Source organism: Somniosus microcephalus, chromosome 9, assembly GCF_052327205.1.
Source record: "Somniosus microcephalus isolate GS21.2 chromosome 9, FLI_Smic_1.0, whole genome shotgun sequence".
Lineage (NCBI taxonomy): Eukaryota > Metazoa > Chordata > Chondrichthyes > Squaliformes > Somniosidae > Somniosus > Somniosus microcephalus.
This window is the reverse complement of record NC_140995.1, coordinates 31,342,102-31,366,967: the sequence shown is the minus strand read 5'-3', so window position 1 is coordinate 31,366,967 and position 24,866 is coordinate 31,342,102.

Here is a 24,866-nt window from a genome sequence, read left to right as displayed (position 1 = left end):
TTACTGAAATCCATGTATACCACATCCACTGCACTACCCTCATCCACACACTTAGTCACCCCCTCGAAAAATTCAATCAAATTAGTCAGACATGATCTTCCCTTGACAAAGCCATGCTGACTATCCCTGATTAATCCTTGCCTCTCCAAGTGGAGGCTAATTCTGTCCCTCAGAATTTTTTCCAATAATTTCCCTACCACTGATGTTAGGCTCACTGGCCTGTAATTCCCTCGTTTATCCCTACTACCCTTCTTGACTAATGGTACTACGTTAGCTGTTCTCCAGTCCTCTGGCACATCCCCTGTGGCCAGAGAGGTTCTGAAAATTTGTGTCAGAGCCCCTGCAATCTCCTCCTTTGCCTCACAGAGCAGCCTGGGATACATCTCGTCCGGGCCTGGGGATTTATCCACTTTTAAGCCTGCTAAAACCGCCAGTACCTCCTCCCTCTCGATGCTAATATGTTCAAGTATATCACAGTCCCCCTGCCTGATTTCTATGTCTACATCGTCCTTCTCCATAATGAACACAGATGCAAACAATTCATTTAAAACCCCACCTACATCTTCTGGCTCCACACACAGTTTGCCACTTTGGTCCCTAATGGGCCCTACTCTTTCCCTAGTTATCCTCTTGCCCTTAATATACTTATAAAACACCTTAGGATTTTCCTTTATTTTGCTCGCCAGTGTTATTTCATGGCCCCTCCTCGCTCTCCTAATTTCTTTTTTAAGTATCCCCCTGCACTTTTTATACTCCTCTAGGGCTTCCTCTGTCTTTAGTCCTTTGTATCTGCCAAAAGCCCTCCTTTTTTTCCTAATCCATTCTCGTATATCCCTTGACATCCAAGGTTCCCTGGGCTTTTTGGTCCCACCCTTGACCTTTACGGGAACATGTTGCCATTGTACTCTCACAATTGCCTTTCTGAAAGACTCCCATTGCTCCGATGTGGATTTTCCTACAAGTAGCTGATCCCAGTCCACGTTGGCCAGATCCTGCCTTATTATCATATTAATATTGGCCTTCCCCCAATTTAGAACCTTTATTTCCGGTCCCTCTCTGTCCTTTTCCATGACTACCTTAAATCTCACCGAATTATGGTCACTGTCACCAAAGTGCTCACCTACTAACACTTCTTCCACTTGCCCGGCCACATTCCCTAGAATTAGGTCCAGTACCGCCCCCTCTCTTGTAGGACTTTCTACATGCTGGCTCAAAAAGCTCTCCTGGATGCACTTTAAGAATTCTGCACCCTCTAAGCCTTTCACACTCTGACTATCCCAGTTAATATTGGGGAAGTTGAAATCCCCCACTATTATTACCCTATTATTTGCACATGTCGCCTGCTAGCTTCCTGCCCGAAACAGTCTGCACCGAGTGGGATTAAATGGAGTGGACTTGAACAGGGTGTTTTATTTGGGAATTTGGAAAGAGTGGGAATTTCTGGTAAGTATTGGGTAAGTAGAAGCTGTAAAAAGTGAAATTTAGTTTAAGATTTTGATTTTAACCTAGTAGTTTAAAAGCTGTAGTTAACAGAAGATGCCTGCCAGTGGAAGTTAACTGTCAGTCAGCTGTAAGTGTTTGTCTTGAATAGGCATGAATCACCTCAGGGGAGCTGAGTCAATAATTGCAAATTGGGTGAGGGTCCAAATGTATAAAAGTAAACATTTTTGCAGAGCAGAGAGCAATCTGCACAGAGCAGGATTAAATGGAGTGGGCTTGAACAGAGTTTTTTATTTGGTAATTTGGAGAAGAGGTGGAAGGAGTTGTTGCTTTTTGCCTACACTACTTGTAGTGCTTTGTGTTACAGGTAGACATTTAATTTCGGCACCCTTAACTTAATCTTGATCAAGTGAGTAGTCAAGAAACTACAATGTAAACTAAGTTACCTAATTACAAATTTAATTAAATAAAACAAGGTCATATAGGGATGGCAGTGCAGGTGGTGTGCCGCAACTGCAGCATGTGGGAGTTTGTGGAGAGCATTGTGATCCCAGACAACCACGTTTGTAGTAAGTGCCTGCATCTTGAGGAACTTCAGCTCACAGTTTTTGAGCTGGAGTCTGAGGTGCAGACATTGTGGGGCATCAGGGATGGGGAGAGTTACCTGGACACTTTGATCCAGGAGGCAGTCACACCCCTTAGGTTAGGCAGTGGTACAGGTCTGGTTAGTGGTCAGGGACAGGAGGGTGTGACTGCAAGTCAGGCAGGTAAGGGGACCCCAGGTGCAGTGCTGGAGGAGCCTCTGCCTTTGCCCTTGTCCAACAGGTATGAGGTTCTTGCTGCCTGTGTGGATGAGGGAAAAGCCTGCAGGATGGATGAGCAAGCTGACCATGGCACCATGGTGCAGGAGGCCATTCAAGTGGGGGGAGTGAAAGGGAATGTATTTGTGGTAGGGGACAGTATAGTCAGGGGGATAGATACGGTTCTCTGCAGCCGCAACCAAGAATGCTGAAGGTTGTGTTGCCTGCCCGGTGCCAAGGTTAAAGACATCTCCTCACAGCTGGAGGAGAAGTTGGAGGGGGAGGATCCAGTTGTCGTGGTCCATGTAGGAACCAAGGACATAGGCAGAACTAGGAATCAGGTTCTGCTGAGGGTGTTTGAGGAGCTAGGATCCAAATGAAAAAGTCAAACCTCAAAGGTAATAATCTCTGGGTTGTTACCTGAGCCACGTGCAAATTGGCATAGGGACAAACAGATTAGAGGTTTAAATGCATGGCTCAAAGAGTGGTGTGGGAGAAGGGGTTTCCGTTCATGGAGCACTGGCATCATACTGGGGAAAGAGGGAGCTGTTCCATTGGGACGGGCTCCACTTAAACCAGGCTGGGACCAGTGTCCTGGAGAACCTGATAACTAGGGCAGTAGGCAAGGCTTTAAACTAATAAAGGAAGAAAGGGGCGGGGGGTGTGGGAGGATTCAGGAAAGAGTAAATTTCAAAGCAACGAGAAAAATGTCAAGGCTCTGGAGCAGAGTATAAACAGAGTGGGTCAGGAAGAGACAGAGAGTAACAAAGTAATAAGGCATCAGTGACTAAGGTGACATCAGGGAAAAATAGAAATAAGTCAAAGCTAAAGGCACTATATATCAATGCGCAAAGCATTCGCAACAAAATAGATGAATTAATAGCACAGATAGAAATTAACAGGTTTGATCATGATTGTAAAGTGGCCAAGGTTGGGAACTAAATATTCCAGGATGCATAACTTTTAGAAGGGATAGGCAAAATGGAAAAGAAGGAGGGGTAGCCCTGATGATAAAGGATGCGCTAAAGACAGTAGAGAGAAAGGATCTTGGCTCCGAAAATCAAGTAGTAGAATCAGTTTGGGTGGAGCTAAGAAACAGCAAGGGGCAGAAAACATTGGTGGGAATTATTTGTAGGTCCCCAAACAGTAGTTGTCATGTAGGGCAGTGTATAAATCAGGAAATGAGGTACATGTAACAAGGGTAATACAGTAATCATGGGGGACTTTAATCTACATATAGACTGAACAAACCAAATTTGCATTAATAGTGGTGAGGACAAATTCATGGAAGATAGTTTTCTGGATCAGTATGTTGAGGAACCAACTAGGGAACAGGTTATTTTAGATCTAGTATTGTGCAACGAGAAAGGGTTAATTAATAACCTTGTAGTAAAGGGGCCTTTAGGGAAGAGTGACCATAATATAATAGTCACTTTCAAGCTCAATAAAAAATTCTTAGTTAAATCCGAAACTAGGGTCTTAAATCTAAACAAAGCAAACTACGTAGGTATGAGGAGCGAGTTGGCTAAATTGGATTGGGAAACTACATTAAAAGGTATGACGGTAGAAAAGCAATGGCTAGCATTGAAAGAAGTAATGCATAATTTACAACAAATACATATTCCTTTAAGGCACAAAAACCCCACAAGTAAAGTGGTCCAACCGTGGCTAACAAGAGAAGTTAGATAGTATTAGATCAAAGGAAGAGGCTTATAATGTTGCCAAAAAGAGTAGTAAACCTGAGGATTGGAGGGATTTTAGAATTCAGCAAAGGAGGACCAAGAAATTGATGACAAAAGGGAAAATAGAATATGAGAGTAAACTAGCAAGAGACATAAAAACAGATTGTAAAAGCTTCTATAGGTATGTAAAAAGGAAAAGATTAGTGAAAGTAAATCTGGGTCCCTTACAGGCTGAGACAGGAGAAATTATAATGAGAAATAAGGAAATGGCAGAGAAATTAAACCAATACTTTGTGTCTGTCTTCACGGAAGAAGACGCAAAAAACTTCCCGTAAATAGTAGAGAACCAAGGCTTTCGCGAGAATGAGGAACTGAAAGAAATTCGTATTAGTAAAAAAATAATACTGGAGAAATTAATGGGACTGAAAGCCAATAAATCCCCTGGACCTGATGGCCTACATCTTAGGGTTTTGAAAGAGGTGGCTATAGAGATAGTGGATGCATTGGTTGTCATTTTCCAAAATTCCATATATTCTGGAACGGTTCCCGTGGATTGGAAGGTAGCAAATGTAACCCCACTATTTAAGAAAGGAGGGAAAGAGAAAACGGGGAACAACAGACCAGTTAGCCTGACATCTGTAGTAGGGAAAATGCTAGAATCTATTATTAAAGATGTGGTAACAGCGCACTTAGAAAATAATAATAGGATTGGGCAGAGTCAACACGGATTTATGAAAGGGAAATCATGTTTGACAAATCTGTTCGAGTTTTTTGAGGTTGTAACTAGCAGAATAGATAAGGGTGAACCAGTGGATGTGGTGTATTTGGATTTTCAGAAGGCATTTGCTAAGTTGCCACACAAGAGGTTATTAAACAAAATTAGGGCTCGTGGAATTGTGGGTAATATACTAGCAGAGATTGAGGATTGGTTAATGGACTGAAAACAGAGAGTAGGAATAAACGGGTCATTTTCGGGTTGGCAGGCTGTAACTAGTGGGGTACCTCAAGGATCAGTGCTTGGGCCTCAGCTATTCACAATCTATATCAATGATTTGGATGAGGGGACCAAATGTAATATATCCAAGTTTGCTGATGATCCAAAGCTGGGTGGGAATGTAAATTGTGAGGAGGATGCAAGGAGGCTTCAAGGGGATATAGACAGGCTAAGTGAGTGGGCAAGGACATGGCAAATGAAATATAAGGTGGAGAAATGTGAAGTTATCCACTTTGGTAGGAAAAATAGAAAAGCAGAGTATTTTTTAAATGGTGAGAGATTGGGAAATGTTGGTGTTCAGAGGAACCTGGGTGTCCTTGTACACGAATCACTGAAAGTTAACATACAGGTACAGCAAGCAATTAAGAAATGGTATGTTGGCCTTTATTACAAGAGGATGACTATAAGAGTAAAGATGTCTTCCTGCAATTATATAGAGCCCTGGTGGGACCACACCTGAAGTATTTTGTACAGTTTTGGTCTCCTTACCTAAGGAAGGATATACTTGCCATAGAGGGAGTGCAACAAAGGTTCACCAGACTGGTTCCTGGGATAGGGGGGTTGTCCTATGAGGAGAGATTGAGTAGACTAGGCTTATATTCTCTAGAGTTTAGAAGACTGAGAGGTGATCTCATTGAAACATACTAAATTCTTACAGGACTTGACAGGGTAGATGCTGGGAGGATGTTTCCCCTGGCTGGTGAGCCTAGAACTAGGGGTCACAGTCTCAGAATAAGGGGTCAGCCATTTAGGACTGAGATGAGGAGAAATTTCTTCACTCAGAGGGTGGTGAATCTTTGGAATTCTCTACACCAGAAGGGGGTGGAGGCTCAGCTGTTGAGTATATTCAAGACAGAGATCGATAGATTTTTGGGTATTAAGGGAATCAAGGGATATGGGGATTGTGCAGGAAAGTCGAGATGAGGTAGAAGATCAGCCATGATCTTATTGAATGGCGATGCAGGCTCAAAGGGCCAAATGGCCTACTCCTGCTCCAGAAAACAGCAATGACGTAATTACTAGATAATTTGTTGTTTTTTTAGGTGATGTAGCTTGAGGGATAAATATTGGCCAGGACACCACTCCTGCTCTTCTTCGCATAGTGCAATGGGATCTTTTACATCCACCCGAGAGGGCAGATGGGGCCTCAGTTTAACATCTCATCTGATAGATAGCATCTCCAAGAGTGCAGCACTCCCTCAGCACTGAAGGACCAGTCAGCGGCAGCAAGCTATATCATGGGGAGAAGGTTTTGGGAATGTCTTGCAGGAGGGAAGGGGTTAGCCCGGAGCAGGCGAGACCTAAACATTCTTTTTGGGGGCCACCTGGCAGGAAAACTACAACGGCTTCCCCACTTTGGCCAAAGTTAAAACATGTGTCAGAGCTCTGTTTTCACTGGCCAGCCAGCCAACAATGCACAGCCAGCAGCATAACTCTGGTCTGACTGGCCAAGGTCACTTTGAGCAAGAATTGTTATCAATCCGATGGTGCCTGTAGTACAAAATTGCACTTAATTGCCAGTGGACCAATTTCCGATGGTCCTTCTAGAAGGCTCTTTAGGCTAAAGTACAACATTCCAACTAATGCAGAGCAACAATCAACAGGGCCTATAGAATGTTGAACTACATAGCCAAAACAGTTGGCCATAAATCAGAGGAAGTCATCTATCAAACTGTTCTGCGTAAACCACACCTTGAGTCTTGTGTCAGGTTTGATGGCCACGACACGACAGAGATATTCCAGTGCTGGAGTCTACCGCAGTCCTCACTGACCTACACTGTATCCCAGTCCCTCAGTGCCTCAGATTCACAATTTTCATCTTGTTTAAATCCCATCATGGAATCACCCCTCCATACCTCTGTAATCTTCTCCAAGCTTCCAATGCCCCCCCCCCCCACCACCACACTGTCTGATTCTACCCTTTCCTTCACACCACTATTGGTGGCTGTGCATCCAACTACCTAGGCCATACACTTTTTCAATTTTTCCCTTAAATCCCTCCACCACTTCTTTCACCAAGGTTTTAGTCGCCCTTCCTAATATCTCCTTCTTTGCCTCAGCACCCATTTTTTTTGATTATGCCTCTGTGAAGAGCTTTGGGTCATTTTTCTACATTTAAAGACATATATAGTTAGAAGTAGTTGTAGAGAAGAGCAATGAGTTTCTCCCAACGTCTACCATAACTTTGGCAAATGAGCCACGCAAACCCCAGAAAAATGGCGTAAACACCGTTTATGCTATTTTACCAGGGTTTATGCGGTTTATCTGCCAAAGTTACAGCAGACAAGCGACAAAATCCCTGCAGAAATCCACCTCTTAATGTTGGGGTTTGAAGTACAAAGAAAGACTGGAGAAACTTGAGCTTTTCAACCTGGAATGAAGGCGTCTGAGGGATGATTTTCTAGAAGTGTATAAGATAATAAATGGTATGGAGAAGGTAAGTCTGGAATATTACTTTCAATTAAATTGTGAGGTAGGACAAGGGGACATTGCTTCAACTGGAGAACATGTAGGAAAGAAGTCTCCACAGGATATGTGACCATACGTTTGTCATTATTAGTAAAGGAGAATATTGGCAGTTGGCTAGTCTACAAAATTCTTGCATTATCAGTGTTCAAATTAAAATATTCAAATATTTGCCAAATAAATTTTAACCAAGTCAGTGGGCAATTTCCTTGACCAGTACAGCAGCTCATCAAACAAATGTAAAAAAAAATCCAGTGAGCTAACACTTTTAACTAGGTGGAGATAACATTGGTTCCCAGCAGTAGCACTAGCTCAGAAATAAAAGATCATTTTTTTAATTCATTCTCAGGTTGTGTGGCGTTGCTGGCAAAATCTGCATTTATTACCCATCCCTAGCTGCCCTTGAAAAGGTGGAGGTGAGCCGCCTTTTTGAATCGCTGTAGCCTGTGTGGTGTAGGTGATCCCACAGTCCCTGTTAGGTAAAAGAAAAAAGAAAGACATTTATATAGCGTCTTTCGTGACCACCGGACATCTCAAAGTGCTTTACAACCAATGAAGTACTTTTGAAGTAGAGTCACTGTTGTAATGTGGGAAACGCGGCAACCAATTTGCACACAGCAAGCTCCCTCAAACAGCAATGTGATAATGACCAGATAATCTCTTTTTTTTGTTATATTGGTTGAGGGAAAAATATTGGGCAGGACACCAGGGATAACTCCCCTGTTCTTCTTCGAAATAGTGCCATGGGATCTTTTACATCCACCTAAGAAAGTTTAATGTCTCATCTGAAAGACGGCACCTCCGACAGTGCAGCACCTCCTTAGCACTGCACTGGAGTGTCAGCCTAGCTTTATGTGTTCAAGTCCCTGGAGAGGAATTGAACCCACAACCTTTTGACTCAGAGACAAATGTGCTACCCACTGAGCCACAACTAACACTGACTAAGGATTTCCAGGATTATGACCCAGTGACAATGAAAAAATGGTGACATATGTCCAAGTCAGGAGTGGTGTGTGGGTTGGAGGGGAACTTGGAGGTGATGATGTTGGACAGTATGTTGGTATTATTACAAACCCTTCCTCTTGAAGACCTGCCCACCCCTCCCATTAGTCCAGACATTAACTGGTCTTGAGATCAAGGGCAAAGTTGAAAGCTTCCTGGCATTGTGTTTCTACTGTTGCAGTCATCAACTCAGGTCACCACCAGCAATGACGCCAATAGCTGCCATCAGTGGCAGAGTCACTTTAATCAATCATCTAGAAAAATAACTGACAACGGGCTCAATTAGTATTTGAATGTTTAACTTAGTGAAGGTGTGGAAAACCTAAAGTGTACCCAGCACAGAAAGTCAATCTTACCAATTTTAGTTTATTTATAAAAGGGGAAACTGTAACTTCAATATATTCAGTTTTGCCTGGGTTCATTTTGGATAAGAAGAAAACCCAGACACTCGCCCCACTACTGACCAGAACCCTGGGCCTGGCTCAACTTCGTACACATCTGCCTTAGTCAACTTGGTTAGTTGCTATTCTCCCAGTTTAGTAGGATTTGAACAAATAATTACAACATGTCAGGTCCTATTAAACTGTTCTGGGAGCCATCCAACCAACACAAAAATGTGCAATCATTTGTAGCATAATTTTCTTTATAATTATTTCTCATTTTTAATGAAAAATACAATGCTGTTTACTTACAAAGAAAAGCTCATTCCAATAATCATCTTTTCTCTATTATTCATGAACACATGGCTGATTCTAATTTCATTCCCTGCTGGGAACAGTCTCTCCAGAGGCTGGCTGAATACAAACAAATAGGAGAATGCCTTGAAATTGTAGTTAGGAGTTCAAGATTGTTTTTACAAAGAATGGCAATGTTGTTTGAAGACCAGATTGATTGAGTGTTTGGCCTAGGTGAAGAAAGTAGCATTAATTTAGTTAGTAATGGGCACATACCTTCTTGGAAATTTGGAATTGTCTGAATTACCAAAGGAAGAAATCAAAGGTGAAGTCTTTCTATGCTCAACTATTTGTTTATGGCCCAGAAATTCGGGTCTTCACGGTTGAGTATGTGCTGGGTACTTACCCGTAGGCCCAACGAAAGTGCCGGTTTCGTGCATGCACTGCGCATGCGCGGGAAACCGGAACTTCCGTTCCCTTAAAGGAAGGGGTTCAGAGGTCGAACGTGTATGCCAGAGAGGCAGCGCGTGCGCCTGGAACTTACGATTTTTTTGCAGGTTTCTCCGGGAAGGTAAGTCTCTAGCAGTTACACTTTTAAAAAGCAGGCGCAAGGCCTGCTTTTAACAAGGTAAGTGGTGAATTAATTAAAATTAAAACATATCTTCCACAAGTTTATTATTTTTAAATACTTTAAAGAAAGGTAAATTTATTTTTAGCCCCATTAGAAAATGTAATTAATTTTTTCAAAAATTTAAATTACTGTTTAAAATAGTTATTTTATGTAATATATAGTTATTTTAAAAATGTGATTTAAAAAAAAAATTATTTGAAGTTTTAGCTATATTTTGGGGCTTATAGTATTTATAGTTTTGACAGCTCTTCCTGTCAATTTTATGAATGGGCATTTCCCTGCTACCATTGGCTCTCCATGGCCCACGTGATCCCAGGGGACGCTTCGAACTAACTGTGCCCCTGGGATATGCAAGCAATGTGCGGCAGCAGTTGGAGGAGGCCCAGGATCGGAATCCCACATGGGCCCACAGCTCAACGGCCGGCACGCTAGGTAAGTGCAGGTCGGGGTCTTGCACCCGCGGGAAGCCTCCGACCCGAATTTCTGGGCCTATATCTTTGCATTGCATTGACCTCCTTGGTAGGTTTTTGCCTATGCTAGGTTGCTTTATGGTAGCATCAAAAAGTTATCGGTCAGTTTTCAGCTGAATTGTACTCAGCTGAAAACTGACATGTGAATGTCACTGTGTGAATGTTACTGTCTTAAGCTGTTGTTGTTGACATTTGTTTACACCTAGCTTCCAGTTAGTTGGTCAGATGCGATTAAACATTTTGTTAGAATTCTTTGCAGTGCCCATTCCTAATTTAAAAAATCTCTTTACCACATACTCATTAGAGAACCAGTTTTAGCAAGACGCCCACTGTGTCATAATTGGTCTGTATCTTCGTAATCCTATTGCATAGGCTATAATTGACTTGAAACTAACTCATACAACGTGTAATGTCAACATTAAAATGGTTTCTAATTTGTCCTGGTTTAAACCTTTGCCAATGTTGCCAGTGTTTTTTTAAATTTGTTTTTATGGGATGTGGGCGCCGTTGGCAAGGCCAGCATTTATTGCCCATCCCTAATTGCCCTTGAGAAGCTGGTGGTGAGCCACCACCTTGAACTGTTGCAGTCCGTGTGGTGAAGGTACTCCCACAGTGCTGTTAGGTATGGAGTTCCAGGATTTTGACCCAGTGACGATGAAGGATCGGCGATATACTTCTAAGTCAGGATGATGTGTGACTTGGAGGGGAACTTGGAGGTGGTGGTGTTCCCATGCGTCTGCTGCCCTTGTCCTTCTAGGTGGAAGAGGTCGCGGGTTTGAGAGGTGCTGCCAAAGAAGCCTTGGCAAGTTGCTGCTGTGCATCTTGTAGATGGGTACACACCACAGTTACGGTGCACCGGTGGTGGAGGGAGTGAATGTTTAGGGTGGTGGATGGGGTGCCAATCAAGCGGGCTGCTTTGTCCTGGATGGTGTCGAGCTTCTTGAGTGTCAACTTGGTTGCTCTGATGTAGGATTCGCAAAATTGAACTTTATATTATAAAGGGTCAAATGGCAGAAGAGGCCATGATTTTTAAAGACTGTTTTAAAAGAAGCCCAGAAAAAGGGGCATACAAAATGACCACCATACCACGTGACCAGCTTATTGGGACATTTTAAAATGGTTCCTGCGAATCCTCAGACAGCTTTGTGGATTCAACCCACAGTAAGCTCTGGAAGCCGTTACTGAGAGAACGAAACCAGAGCCACACATATACATATGGATTAGATGCAGATCCAGTCAAGATCGGCCTGGAGACAGAGGCCATCTAAATGTTGACCCAGACAAAAGGGGACAATTTCATATTCATGAGAACAACACCCAGGACTAGATAACGAGATCAGTAGGACATTAAAAACAATGAAGGTCATTCCAGACCAGAGATGGACCTTTACCGGCCATTTAAAATATTTTAAAATATAATAACTACCCCGCTGTGCTCCCAACCCGCCAAAAGTTAAACAAAGACTAATCTGATTTTGGGCGGGAAGTGGAAGCTTCTGGGGGAAAAGTATAACTGGAGGAGTTGGAGTTGTACGAGACACACTCACACACACACAGGACTTGAGTTGCAGTGGGTCACGGTTGCAGTTGTCGAACAGTTGAACTCGGGGAGGAATCCAGTCAGTTGGTTGGCTTTCCAGCTTTCCAGCTTGCAGGCCTGCCCAGCTTTTGAGCTGGGTGAAGAGGAGTCGCTTCGGGAGAAGATCAGCGAACTCCTCTCCACCATCGGAGGAAGACGAAGAAGACTAAGCCGCCATCAAGAAGACCGCACGAGCCGGCGTCCCACCCCGGGGTCACACATCGGGAGATCATCGACCAACCCCGGGCCGTTGACGAAACGAGAGGCCCTCTCCAGGCTCGGGTGAAGAGACAAAATAAAACGACAGAAGAAGCCGGTGTCCAGCCGCCCCCGACCCCCACCTCAGGAGAGAGGTGAGGCGCAGCTTGCTGGGGCTGCACGATCCACGTGGTGACGGGACGACTGAAAGGATCAAACGCAGACTGGCTTCAAAACCTTGCACTTCCTAGTTGGATTGGTGAGCATGTTTCTGGCCCTTCACAATCAGACCTAGATAGGTTTAAGGGGGTGGACTTAAGGGTACAATTAACATGAGTTGTTGTCCCTCGATGTTCCGTGTGTTTCCCTATTTCAGGATGATCTTTGTAGAGTATAATATGCCTGTATTTGCCTTAGTTAGTATTGTGTCGTTATGATTTGTTTGTGTTTTTCCCTCCCATCTACTCTTTTATTTGTTTGCATTTGATTTGTGTTACCACATGCAATAAAATTTCATTTCGTTTCATCAAACTTGGTCTGTAAGAGTTTTCTCTACATTGTAGTTCCTGCCCCAAAGACCAGAGTACAGAATCTAAGGGGCGAGTGGGTCGAACCACTCAAGGTTTTACTGTGCAAGACAGAGAGGCCTCTAGAGAGAGAAACCTCTGCGATCTAAAACCCCTTACACTGAGTCCAGCCTCCATGTGGCCTCAGTTGCACACGATGAGGTTGGCTCCTAATGGTAGGTCACCCACATCCTAAGATCATATAAAAAAAAAGACATCCTGCCAGTCTCAGAACTTAACATAATTATCTGTGATCTCCCACGAACAATTGTTGAACGGGAAACGAAGACTGTTGCTGCTGTCCTGAGCACATGCAGTGAATTGTGATTTTATATGTATTATAATTGAGTGGAGGAACTCTTTGTTATTTGTCTCAGTTCAGTGACTCGTGAGCTACTTGAAAGCCATGAAAAGGATTATTAGTGCAGGTGCATGGTGATAGGCCGATTTTTTTTATTACCATTAACTAAATTCCTTTGTCAGTAATGGCACCTTTAAAATTGTTGTGCTTCTGCAATTTTGTTAGCAGTCTGTCAATTTCAATTAATACAGCCAATTATTTTTCTGATTTTTCACAAAATGAGGGATTTCAGCCCCTCAGTTCCTAGCTTTGACTTGTCACAAAAGCTGCACTTCTGTCAATAATAAATACTTAATGGGCATTATTCTTTAATGTGAAGTATATTAATGATATAAATAATGGATAGAATATGTCAATGTTCTTTGATTAAATGTAGTTTTATTCTGTGATTCTAAGCATACCTTTATTTATAATGGTTGCTTTGTTGCGGTTGATGGATGTTTCTGCCTCATCACACTTGTAAACAAACTAATATGCTTCCTTTATTAATGGTTCTGCACTTCCCATTAAGTCTAATACACTTGTGACACACACTGGTTCCGTGTGGATTTTAACATTATTGTTAGCTTTTGAATATAGTTTTCCCCAAGAGTATCTTACTTTTTACCACCTGTTCCTTTGCCATGTGCTGTGAATTATGTCTCGTGTGTTTAATTCTTCACAAAATATTTTGCTAGTTCACTCATCCAGTGTGTCACTTCTGTCTGCTTTCAGTATTATGCAATCACAATAATCAAATTCATAGTTACTTCAGGATTTTTATGTCGCCAGTTCTTTTAGAACTATGCAACACTAGCTATGAATGTACTTTTAGGTGGTGGAGGTCGCGGGTTTGGGAATTGCTGCCAAAGAAGCCTTGGCGAGTTGTTGCAATGCATCCTATAGATACACACATTGTAGCCAGGGTATCTCTATGGTGGATGGGCAGTGTGGGGGGTGGCGGGGCAGGACATTTAGACTTGTGCATGAGGTGCCGATCAAGCGGACTACTTTATCCTGGATGGTGTTGAGCTTCTTGATGAGTGTTGTTAGAGCTGCACAGATCCAGGAATGTGGTGAGTATTCCATCGCACTCCTGACCTGTACCTTGTAGAGTGACCGCGAATCGGCAACTGTTTCACACTGAGCCAATCTTCCCTGTAATTTGTTTGGTGCCACGTGGCACCAAGAGGCTGCGTGGGCCATTCGAAATACTGCGCGTGCACGCTGTTTGCATTGAAAAGCCGGCTGTGCAGGATCCCTGGAGCTCTGTGCGGCCACACAGCTTACAGGGAACGTTGCATGGTGCCCGATTTTCTTTTCCATTGATTGGGGTTTCCCCACTGCTAAGTCTAAATGACCAACACCTTGAACAGGTGGTCACTTGCCAGGGTGTTGGCCCGGCTGAACGTCTGACACCAGTTGCACTGGTCAAACTCGGCACCAGAGCACCCCAGAAACATCTCCAGCTACAGCAGAAATATCAGTCCTTTAATGACAGAAAAATGTCTCAACCCAGACAATTCTATTAGCTCAGGCTTTTTATTTTGAAACTTAAATTGTAGAGAAATGGCTGTTGTAGCGGGCAGTTAAAATTAGAGAATTACATAGATGCTATAGCACAGAAAGACCATTCGTCCCAACAGGTCTATGCTGATGTTTATGCTCCACATGAGCCTCCTCCCACTCCTTTCCATCTAACCCTATCGGCATATTTTTCTATTCCTTTCCCCCTCCTGAGCTTATCCAGCTTCCCCTTAAATGCCTATATACTATTCACCTCAACGTGTGATAGCGAGTTCCACATTCTTATCACTCTTTGGGTAAAGAAGTTTCTCCTTAATTTCCTATTAGATTTATTAGTGACTATCATATTTATGGACCCTAGTTCTAGTCTTCCCCGCAAATGGAAATATCTCTACGTCTACCTTATCAAACCGCTTCATAATTTTAAAGACCTCTATAGGTCACCCCTCGGCCTTCTCTTTCTTGGGAAAAGAGCCCCAGCCTGTTCAGCCTTGCCTAATAGTTAACACCTCTCAGTTCTGGCATCAACCTTGTAAATCTTTTTTGCACCTTTTCCAGAGCCCCAATGTCCTTTTTGAAGTATGCAGACCAAAACTGTGCACAGTACTCCAAGTGTGGTCTAACCAAGGTTTGATACAAGTTTAACATAACTTCCCTGCTTTTCAATTCTATCCCTCTGGAAATGAACCCCAGTGCTTTGTTTGCTTTCTTAATGGCCTTATTAACTTGCCTTGCTACTTTTAGTGCTTTGTGTATTCGTGCCCCTAGATCCTTTGGGGGAAAAATTGGGTAGCGCCCATTTTGGGACACTAGCCGCGCCCCAAAAAAGTTAGCGCCCCTTCCCCATAAATTCAGTAGTAGCGCCCCAAGAAGGAGGAGGAACGCTACTGGAAGTGCTCCACCTCCTTCTTGGGGCTCTACTATTCAATGTCGCGGCGCTACGTGCAGCTGTACCACGCGTGTCGGCACGTAGCGTCACGACATTGCAGGCCTCCTCCCCTGATTAAAGGGGAGGGGCTTAGTGCTGCGTGTACCGGGGCCCTGCCGGACCACCGGGCAGCGGGGTGCCATGGAAACAGCCCTGCACTCGAGGAGTGCCAGGCTGAGCGATCACGGCCGGCACCCCGCATAGAAATGTTAAAGGTGGGCAGGTGCTGGCAGTTGGCCAAAATAAAAATGGCCGCCCGACACCTGCCCTTTAAGTAGTGCTGCCGCACGCTACCGCCGCTGCAAAACCACCCCCTGATCCTGTCGGCCCATTGCCCGACGATAGGGGGTGCAAGGGAAGTTTGCGGCCGGGGCGCAAATGGGGCGCTGCGCACGGTGATGACATCATCATTGCCAGTACAGCGGAACGGGGTGCTACCGGCTACCGCCGCCGCTAACCTCCCGCTGAATTTCGCTGGAGGCGTTAGCGGCGCTGCGCCTGGGCGCTAGGGCATTTGCGCCCCGTTAGAGAGGCAAACCTGCCGCTAACATTGGTGACTAAGGATAACGGCCAGCGGCTGAGAGAGCGCAGGCAGTACGGCATTATGGTACTGCCTGCTCATTATCAGCAGCATGGCGTTGATTTGCCAGTGCAACGCGCTCTTTGCAGCTTGGAAGGAGGCCAAAGGTCGCCTCGGTCTCCCGCTCGCAGTGTAGGGGAACGGGGAAGAAAGGAGTGATCCAAACAGTTGCCGTAAGTGATCCTAACTATTAGCTGCCACCCGATGTTTATCAATTTTTTTTGTTTGTTTATGATATGAATGCAGATAAAAGAGTCTTTCATCTTCAATTGTTGCAATGGAGTTCACCCATTGATTTACTGACCCACAATCACAGTAGGCCTCCTGGAAAGCCGCCAGAAAATGCAACCCCCCCTCACCACCCCCCACCACCGATGAGCAAAAAATGAAAGTTTAAAAGAAGAACCTTGACAAAGGAGATGTTTGAAGTTCTGGGTTCCATCCCCATAAGTCCTGCCAGACTCCTCACGGCCGTTAACGCTGCTGAAAGGCCTGTAAGCAGAGAACTCCAAAATGGATGAGCTGGTGTCAACTCGGCATGTCAATTAACGTCACGCTCTACCTCATTAAAATACTCTTGCCGATATCCTGCCAAAAATGACGGCCGCCACGGTGTCTGCCACCAGCTGGCAGAAGAGCGCCGGCTGCCATTATTTCGCCATTTCATGGCGCTAATGGGTGGTGTAAACCACCCGAATTTCAAGGCCTTATTATCCAAGCAGCATGTGACCTCCTTATTCTTCCTACCAAAATTTAAAATACCCCATATGACTTACCCCCTCTGATCCTGCTGCCTTCACGTGGGTCCCGATATTAACTTGCTCTTTTTAGCAGGTGAGCAGGACACCAGCTGGAAGGCATCAGGGTCCTGCTTCAAATATGCAGATTGGGCTCCAATGATGTCATCGGTGCCCGATTACAATCTTCACCCGAGGCTTGTGCGGGAAAGACTTTTCTCTGTGTCTCCCTCACACATGTACTGATTTTGTCTACAGGCGCAGTAAGGGTGAGCAGGATATCGGGAAGGGCGAGCAGGATATCGGGAAGGGCGAGCAGGATACCGGGAAGGGCGAGCAGGCTATCAGTGAGAGAGAGCAGAGTATCGGGAAGGGCGAACAGGGTATCGGGAAGGGCGAGCAGGATATCGGGAAGGGCGAGCAGGATACCGGGAAGGGCGAGCAGGCTATCAGCGAGAGAGAGCAGAGTATCGGGAAGGGCGAGCAGGGTATCGGGAACGTCGAGCAGGATATCGGGAAGGGCGAGCAGGGTATCGGGAAGGGCGAGCAGGATACCGGGAAAGGCGAGCAGGGTATCGGGAAGGGCGAGCAGGGTATCGGGAAGGGCGAGCAGGATATCGGGAAGGGCGAGCAGGGTATCGGGAAGGGCGAGCAGGGTATCGGGAAGGGAGAGCAGGGTATCGGGAAGGGCGAGCAGGGTATCGGGAAGGGTGAGCAGGGTATCGGGAAGGGCGAGCAGGGTATCGGGAAGGGCGAGCAGGATATCGGGAAGGGCGAGCAGGATGTCGGGAAGGGCGAGCAGGGTATCGGGAAGGGCGGCGAGCAGGGTATCGGGAAGGGTGAGCAGGGTATCGGGAAGGGCGAGCAGGGTATCGGGAAGGGCGAGCAGGATACCGGGAAGGGCGAGCAGGGTATCGGGAAGGGCGAGCAGGATATCGGGAAGGGCGAGCAGGATACCGGGAAGGGCGAGCAGGGTATCGGGAAGGGTGAGCAGGGTATCGGGAAGGGCGAGCAGGGTAACGGGAAGGGCGAGCAGGGTACCGGGAAGGGGGAGCAAGGTATCGGGAAGGGCGAGCAGGGTACTGGGAAGGGCGAGCAGGGTATAGGGAAGGGCAAGCAGGATATCGGGAAGGGGGAGCAGGGTATCGGGAATGGCGAGCAGGATATCGGGAAGGGCGAGCAGGATACCAGGAAGGGCGAGCAGGGTATCGGGAAGGGCGAGCAGGATACCGGGAAACTCGAGCAGGGTATCGGGAAGGGCGAGCAGGGTATCGGGAAGGGCGAGCAGGATATCGGGAAGGGCGAGCAGGGTATCGGAAAGGGCGAGCAGGGTATCGGGAAGGGAGAGCAGGGTATCGGGAAGGGCGAGCAGGGTATCGGGAAGGGTGAGCAGGGTATCGGGAAGGGCGAGCAGGGTATTGGGAAGGTCAAGCAGGATATCGGGAAGGGGGAGCAGGGTATCGGGAAGGGCGAGCAGGATATCAGGAAGGGCGAGCAGGATACCGGGAAGGGCGAGCAGGGTATCGGGAAGGGCGAGCAGGATATCGGGAAGGGCGAGCAGGATACCGGGAAGTGCGAGCAGGGTATCGGGAAGGGCGAGCAGGGTATCTGGAAGGGCGAGCAGGATACCGGGAAGGGCGAGCAGGGTATCGGGAAGGGCGAGCAGGGTATCGGGAAGGGCGAGCAGGGTATCGGGAAGGGCGAGCAGGGTATCGGGAAGGGCGAGCAGGATATCGGGAATGGCGAGCAGGGTATCGGGAAGGGCGAGCAGGGTATGGGGAAGGGCGAGCAGGGTATCGGGAAGGGCGAGCAGGGTATCGGGAAGGGAGAGCAGGGTATCGGGAAGGGCGAGCAGGATACCGGGAAGGGCGAGCAGGGTATCGGGAAGGGCGAGCAGGATACCGGGAAGGGCGAGCAGGATATCGGGAAGGGCGAGCAGGATATCGGGAAGGGCGAGCAGGGTATCGAGAAGGGAGAGCAGGGTATCGGGAAGGGCGAGCAGGGTATCGGGAAGGGCGAGCAGGGTATCGAGAAGGGAGAGCAGGGTATCGGGAAGGGCGAGCAGGGTATCGGGAAGGGCGAGCAGGGTATCGGGAAGGGCGAGCAGGATATCGGGAAGGGCGAGCAGGGTATCGGGAAGGGCAAGCAGGGTATCGGGAAGGGCGAGCAGGGTATCGGGAAGGGCGAGCAGGGTATCGGGAACGGCGAGCAGGGTATCGGGAAGGGCGAGCAGGATATCGGGAAGGGCGAGCAGGATATCGGGAAGGGGAGCAGGTTATCGGTAAGGGCGAGCAGTGTATCGGGAAGGGCGAGCAGGGTATCGAGAAGGGCGAGCAGGATATCGGGAAGGGCGAGCAGGGTATCGGGAAGGGCGAGCAAGGTATCAGAAAGGGCGAGCAGGGTGTCGGGAAGGGCGAGCAGGGTATCGAGAAGGGCGAGCAGCGTATCGGGAAGGGCGAGCAGGATATCGGGAAGGGCGAGCAGGATACCGGGAAGGGCGAGCAGGCTATCAGTGAGAGAGAGCAGAGTATCGGGAAGGGCAAGCAGGGTATCGGGAACGTCGAGCAGGATATCGGGAAGGGCGAGCAGGGTATCGGGAATGGCGAGCATGGTATCGGGAAGAGCGAGCAGAGTATCGGGAAGGGCGAGCAGGGTATCGGGAAGGGCGAGGAGGGTATCAGGAAGGGCGAGCAGGGTATCGGGAAGGGCGAGCAGGGTATCGGGAAGGGCGAGCACGGTATCGGGAAGGGCGAGCAGGGTATCGGGAAGGGCGAGCAGGGTATCGGGAAGGGCGAGCAGGGTATCGGGAAGGGCGAGCAGGGTATCGGGAAGGGCGAGCAGCATATCGGGAAGGGCGAGCAGGGTATCGGGAAGGGCGAGCAGGATATCGGGAAGGGCGAGCAGGATACCGGGAAGGGCGAGCAGGGTAACGGGAAGGGCGAGCAGGGTATCGGGAAGGGCGAGCAGGATATCAGGAAGGGCGAGCAGGGTATCGGGAAGGGCGAGCAGGGTATCGGGAAGGGAGAGCAGGGTATCGGGAAGGGCGAGCAGGATATCGGGAAGGGCGAGCAGGATATCGCGAAGGGCGAGCAGGATATCGGGAAGGGCGAACAGGGTATCGGGAAGGGCGGCGAGCAGGGTATCGGGAAGGGCGAGCAGGGTACCGGGAAGGGCGAGCAGGGTATTGGGAAGGGCGAGCAGGATATCGGGAAGGGGGAGCAGGGTATCGGGAAGGACGAGCAGGATATCGGGAAGGACGAGCAGGATATCGGGAAGGGCGAGCAGGATACCGGGAAGGGCGAGCAGGGTATCGGGAAGGGCGAGCAGGATATCGGGAAGGGCGAGCAGGATACCGGGAAGGGCGAGCAGGGTATCGGGGAGGGCGAGCAGGGTATCGGGAAGGGCGAGCAGGATACCGGGAAGGGCGAGCAGGGTATCGGGAAGGGCGAGCAGGGTATCGGGAAGGGCGAGCAGGGTATCGGGAAGGGCGAGCAGGATATCGGGAAGGGCGAGCAGGGTATCAGGAAGGGCGAGCAGGGTATCGGGGAGGGCGAGCAGGGTATCGGGAAGGGCGAGCAGGATACCGGGAAGGGCGAGCAGGGTATCGGGAAGGGCGAGCAGGGTATCGGGAAGGGCGAGCAGGATATCGGGAAGGGCGAGCAGGGTATCGGGAAGGGCGAGCAGGGTATCGGGAAGGGCGAGCAGGGTATCGGGAAGGGCGAGCAGGGTATCGGGAAGGGCGGCGAGCAGGGTATCGGGAAGGGCGAGCAGGGTATCGGGAAGGGCGAGCAGGATACCGGGAAGGGCGAGCAGGGTATCGGGAAGGGCGAGCAGGATACCGGGAAGGGCGAGCAGGATATCGGGAAGGGCGAGCAGGATATCGGGAAGGGCGAGCAGGGTATCAGGAAGGCCGAGCAGGGTATCGGGAAGGGCGAGCAGGATATCGGGAAGGGCGAGTAGGGTATCGGGATGGGCGAGCAGGGAATCGGGAAGGGCGAGCAGGGTATCGGGAAGGGCGAGCAGGGTATCGGGAAGGGCGAGCAGGGTATCGGGAAGGGCGAGCAGGCTATCGAGAAGGGCGAGCAGGGTATCGGGAAGGGCGAGCAGGGTATCGGGAAGGGCGAGCAGGATATTGAGAAGGGCGAGCAGGATATCGAGAAGGGCGAGCAGGGTATCGGGAATGGCGAGCAGGGTATCGGGAAGGGCGAGCAGGGTATCGAGAAGGGCGAGCAGGGTATCGGGAAGGGCGAGCAGGGTATCGGGAAGGGCGAGCAGGATATCGGGAAGGGCGAGCAGGATATCGGGAAGGGCGAGCAGGGTATCGGGAAGGGCGAGCAGGGTATCGGGTAGGGCGAGCAGGGTATCGAGAAGGGCGAGCAGGGTATCGGGAAGGGCGAGCAGGATATCGGGAAGGGCGAGCAGGATACCGGGAAGGGCGAGCAGGATATCGGGAAGGGCGAGCAGGATATCGGGAAGGGCGAGCAGGGTATCGGGAAGGGCGAGCAGGGTAGCGGGAAGGGCGAGCAGGGTATCGAGAAGGGCGAGCAGGGTATCGGGAAGGGTGAGCAGGGTATCGGGAAGGGCGAGCAGGATACCGGGAAGGGCGAGCAGGGTATCGGGAAGGGCGAGCAGGATACCGGGAAGGGCGAGCAGGGTATTGAGAAGGGTGAGCAGGGTATCGAGAAGGGCGAGCAGGGTGTCGGGAAGGGCGAGCAGGGTGTCGGGAAGGGCGAGCAGGGTATCGGGAAGGGCGAGCAGGCAGTGAAAATACTCTGGATAGAATTAAGAAACAGCAAAAGGTGCATGTCTCCGGTGGGAGTTATCTTCAACCTCCTGACAGCAGTGATGCAGTAGCAGTGTGCATAGATACAGAGCTGAGAGAAGCATGTAGCAAAGGCTGACATATAACAAATGGGATCATTTAAAATTCCCAGACTGGGAGATGCCAAGCTGCTCAAGTCGTAAAGGAAATTAATTTATAGAATGTATCCAGGACAATGTTCTGAAATTCTGATTAGAAGAGAATTTGGCTATTAGAATGAGGCATGAACGCCGCACCCCATCATTAATTTGTAAAACAAATCCAGCAATTTGCGGAGTGAAAGAGATTCGCCACGTGTTGCGTGTCACTGCAAATTGCTGGATGACTTGTGCTGCTCCGCTGTTAGCCTCGCCAAAGCTGATAAAGTTTGTTCTTGCAGTGAGGCTCCCCATTGAACTTAATAGCAATGGTGAAATTGCTAGATTTACAACATCATTACGACTTATTTCCACTGCAGCCATTTAGGACTGGTAATCAATGTCATAGAGGATCTTAGTAATGTAGCAAAGGCTAACATATAACAAATGGGATAGTTTATGATATGTTGGCCTTCATAGCGAGAGGATTCGAGTACAGGAGCAACGATGTCTTGCTGCAGTTGTACAGGGCCTTGGTGAGGCCGCACCTTGCGTATTGTGTGCAGTTTTGGTCACCTTATCTGAGGAAGGATGTTCTTGCCATGGAGGGAGTGCAGCGAAGATCCACCAGGCTGATACCTGGGATGGCAGGAATGACGTATGAGGAGAGATTGGGTCAATTGGGCTTATATTCGCGGGAGTTTAGAAGATTGAGAGGGGATCTCATTGAAACTTATAAAATTCTAACAGGACTAGACAGACTAGATGCAGGAAGGATGTTCCCGATGGCGGGGGAGTCCAGAACCAGGGGTCACAGTCTAAAGATAAGGGGTAAGCCATTTAGGACTGAAATGAGGAGGAATTTCTTCACCCTGCAGAGAGTGGTGAACCTGTGGAATTCTCTACCACAGAAGGCAGTTGAGGCCAATTCATTAACTTTATTTCTTTAGGCTAATGTGATCAAGGGACCAGCCCCAGGACAGTGACATCGTAGCACAGAGAACTCGACCCAAAACAATTGTCACTAAGCAAGAGGAAAAATATCTGTCATATTGGGCAGAAACAACAAAAACCCAAAACAAACTCAATTGCTACTTGGCCTTAAACAGACAATACAACATGACTGAATACCTGACCATGGTAAAGGATAGCAAACTGAGAAAAACCTTGACAATGTACAGACTTAGTGAACATAGCCTGGCCATCGAAAAAGGCAGACACAGGCAGACCCGGCTGCCAAGAGAGGACAGGATATGCTCTCACTGCAGTCAGGGAGTGGTGGAGACAGAGATGCACTTCCTCACAGCTTGTGGAAAATATCAGGGCATCAGGAAGAATTTCTACCCAAAATTCACAAAAATATGCCCTGAATTCAGAAATTTGAATGACGACCAAAAACTCCCATACCTACTAAGGGAACAGAGAAATTGTGTAACCTTAGCGGCACACTATGTTACAGCTTGCCATAAACAGAGGGACAACCATTAAATCTAAAAAAAGAGTATATACAAATTATATGAATGTATATTTATACACTCAGGTGTTGAGTCTGTGTTTACAAGTGCAGTTATACTGAATAACAGGACACAGACTACAGAAGTAAGTAAACAGGTCTTTAGTGATTGAGGGTCAGGGCGGGAACTGAAGTACACTTTGCTCCGCAGGGTTTATATACCGGTGTGATCACCACCGGTACTACAATGTACAGGAGCCATTAAAAAGTAGTCCATACCTTAAGGTATCCTCTTAAGGTAGTACAGGTTACATACACTACAATTCCTCTCCTTTTAGCTTAACAGTGGACACCCCCAATTAATACACTACATGGATAACATATATACAATTTACACACAATAACTGTTCAAAGGTTCAGTCTCTGAGGAGGCCTCCTGATCCGGCCCGGATAACGCCTTTCAGGGATCTCTGGTTCCCGTTGCTGGGGTGACTCATCCACTTGATCTCCTATGGATTCAACATCATCCAATACGTTCGAGTCTGAGGTAGATGCTACAGGCTCAATAAGTTCTTCAACTGGTGTCTCTGCCATAGACATGGGGTCGACCCTTGTTCTCGATTCCACAAGTTGGTCAGCATGGCGTCGTATTACATTCTCTCCAACGTCTACCGTGTACATCAAGGGTCCCTGTCATGCATGAATTGTCCCAGGTTGCTATTTATCATCCCTATAGTCCCTGGCCAACACTGGTTGTCCTATTTCAAAACTACGAGTGGCCTTTTTATTTACATGCTGGAATTGCTTGTTTTCGACTTCCCATCGCACATTGGGTTTTAACAAATCCAACCGGGACCGCAACCTTCTGTTATAGAACATTATGGCAGGGCTTTGATTTGTCACTGCATGCGTGGCGTTTCGATACGCCATTAGGAAATTGTCCACCTTGTGTTGTAGTGGAACATGATCTTCACTCATGGCCTTTATCGCCTTTTTGAACGTTTGTACAAATCTCTCGGCCAACCCATTTGTAGCCGGATGATATGGGGCAGATGTATAGTGTTTCACCCCATTCTTTTTCATGAATTTCTGGAATTCTTCTGACACGAACTGTGGTCCATTGTCTGAACATATTTGCTCCGGCAATCCATTCCTTACAAATATGGTTCTTAGAACTGCAATCGTCTTCTCAGAGGTAGTGGTCGACATCTTAATCACTTCTGGCCATTTAGAATGTGCGTCTACTGCTATCAAAAACATGGAACCCATGAATGGACCTGCAAAGTCAATATGCACACGTTGCCATGGGGCTGAAGGCCATTCCCACGGATGCAGCGGTGCAATTGGAGGTGCGTTCTGAACTTTTTGGCACCCTGAGCAGCTTTTAGTCAGATCCTCTATTTGTTTGTCGATACCTGGCCACCACACATAAGCCCTAGCAAGGCTTTTCATCTTGACTCCCCCCAGATGACCTTCGTGCAATTCTTTTAGAACTCTCTCCCTTAATTTAGGAGGAATAATCACCCTTGTTCCATACATCAATGTTCCTTGACATACGGACTGCTGTTCTCGTCTGGCTGAGAATGCTGGTAACAGTGGGTCGCCATGTGCTGGCCATCCCTTCACTGTCAAGTCGTAGACCCGAGACAGTGTCGGGTCACTTCGGGTCTCTCTCTCAATACCCGCATTGGTGACTGGTAAGCATTCGATGATGGTCGAGTGAAATATCTCGACTGGGTCAACTGCCGGTGCCTCTTCCGCTGTAGGTAGTGGCAGGCGCGACAGCCCATCAGCATTTCCATGTTGCTTTGTACCTTTGAATTCAATATCATATTGATGTGCCCCTAGGAAAAGGGACCACCTCTGAAGCCTCTGCGCCGTCATTACTGGAACACCCTTC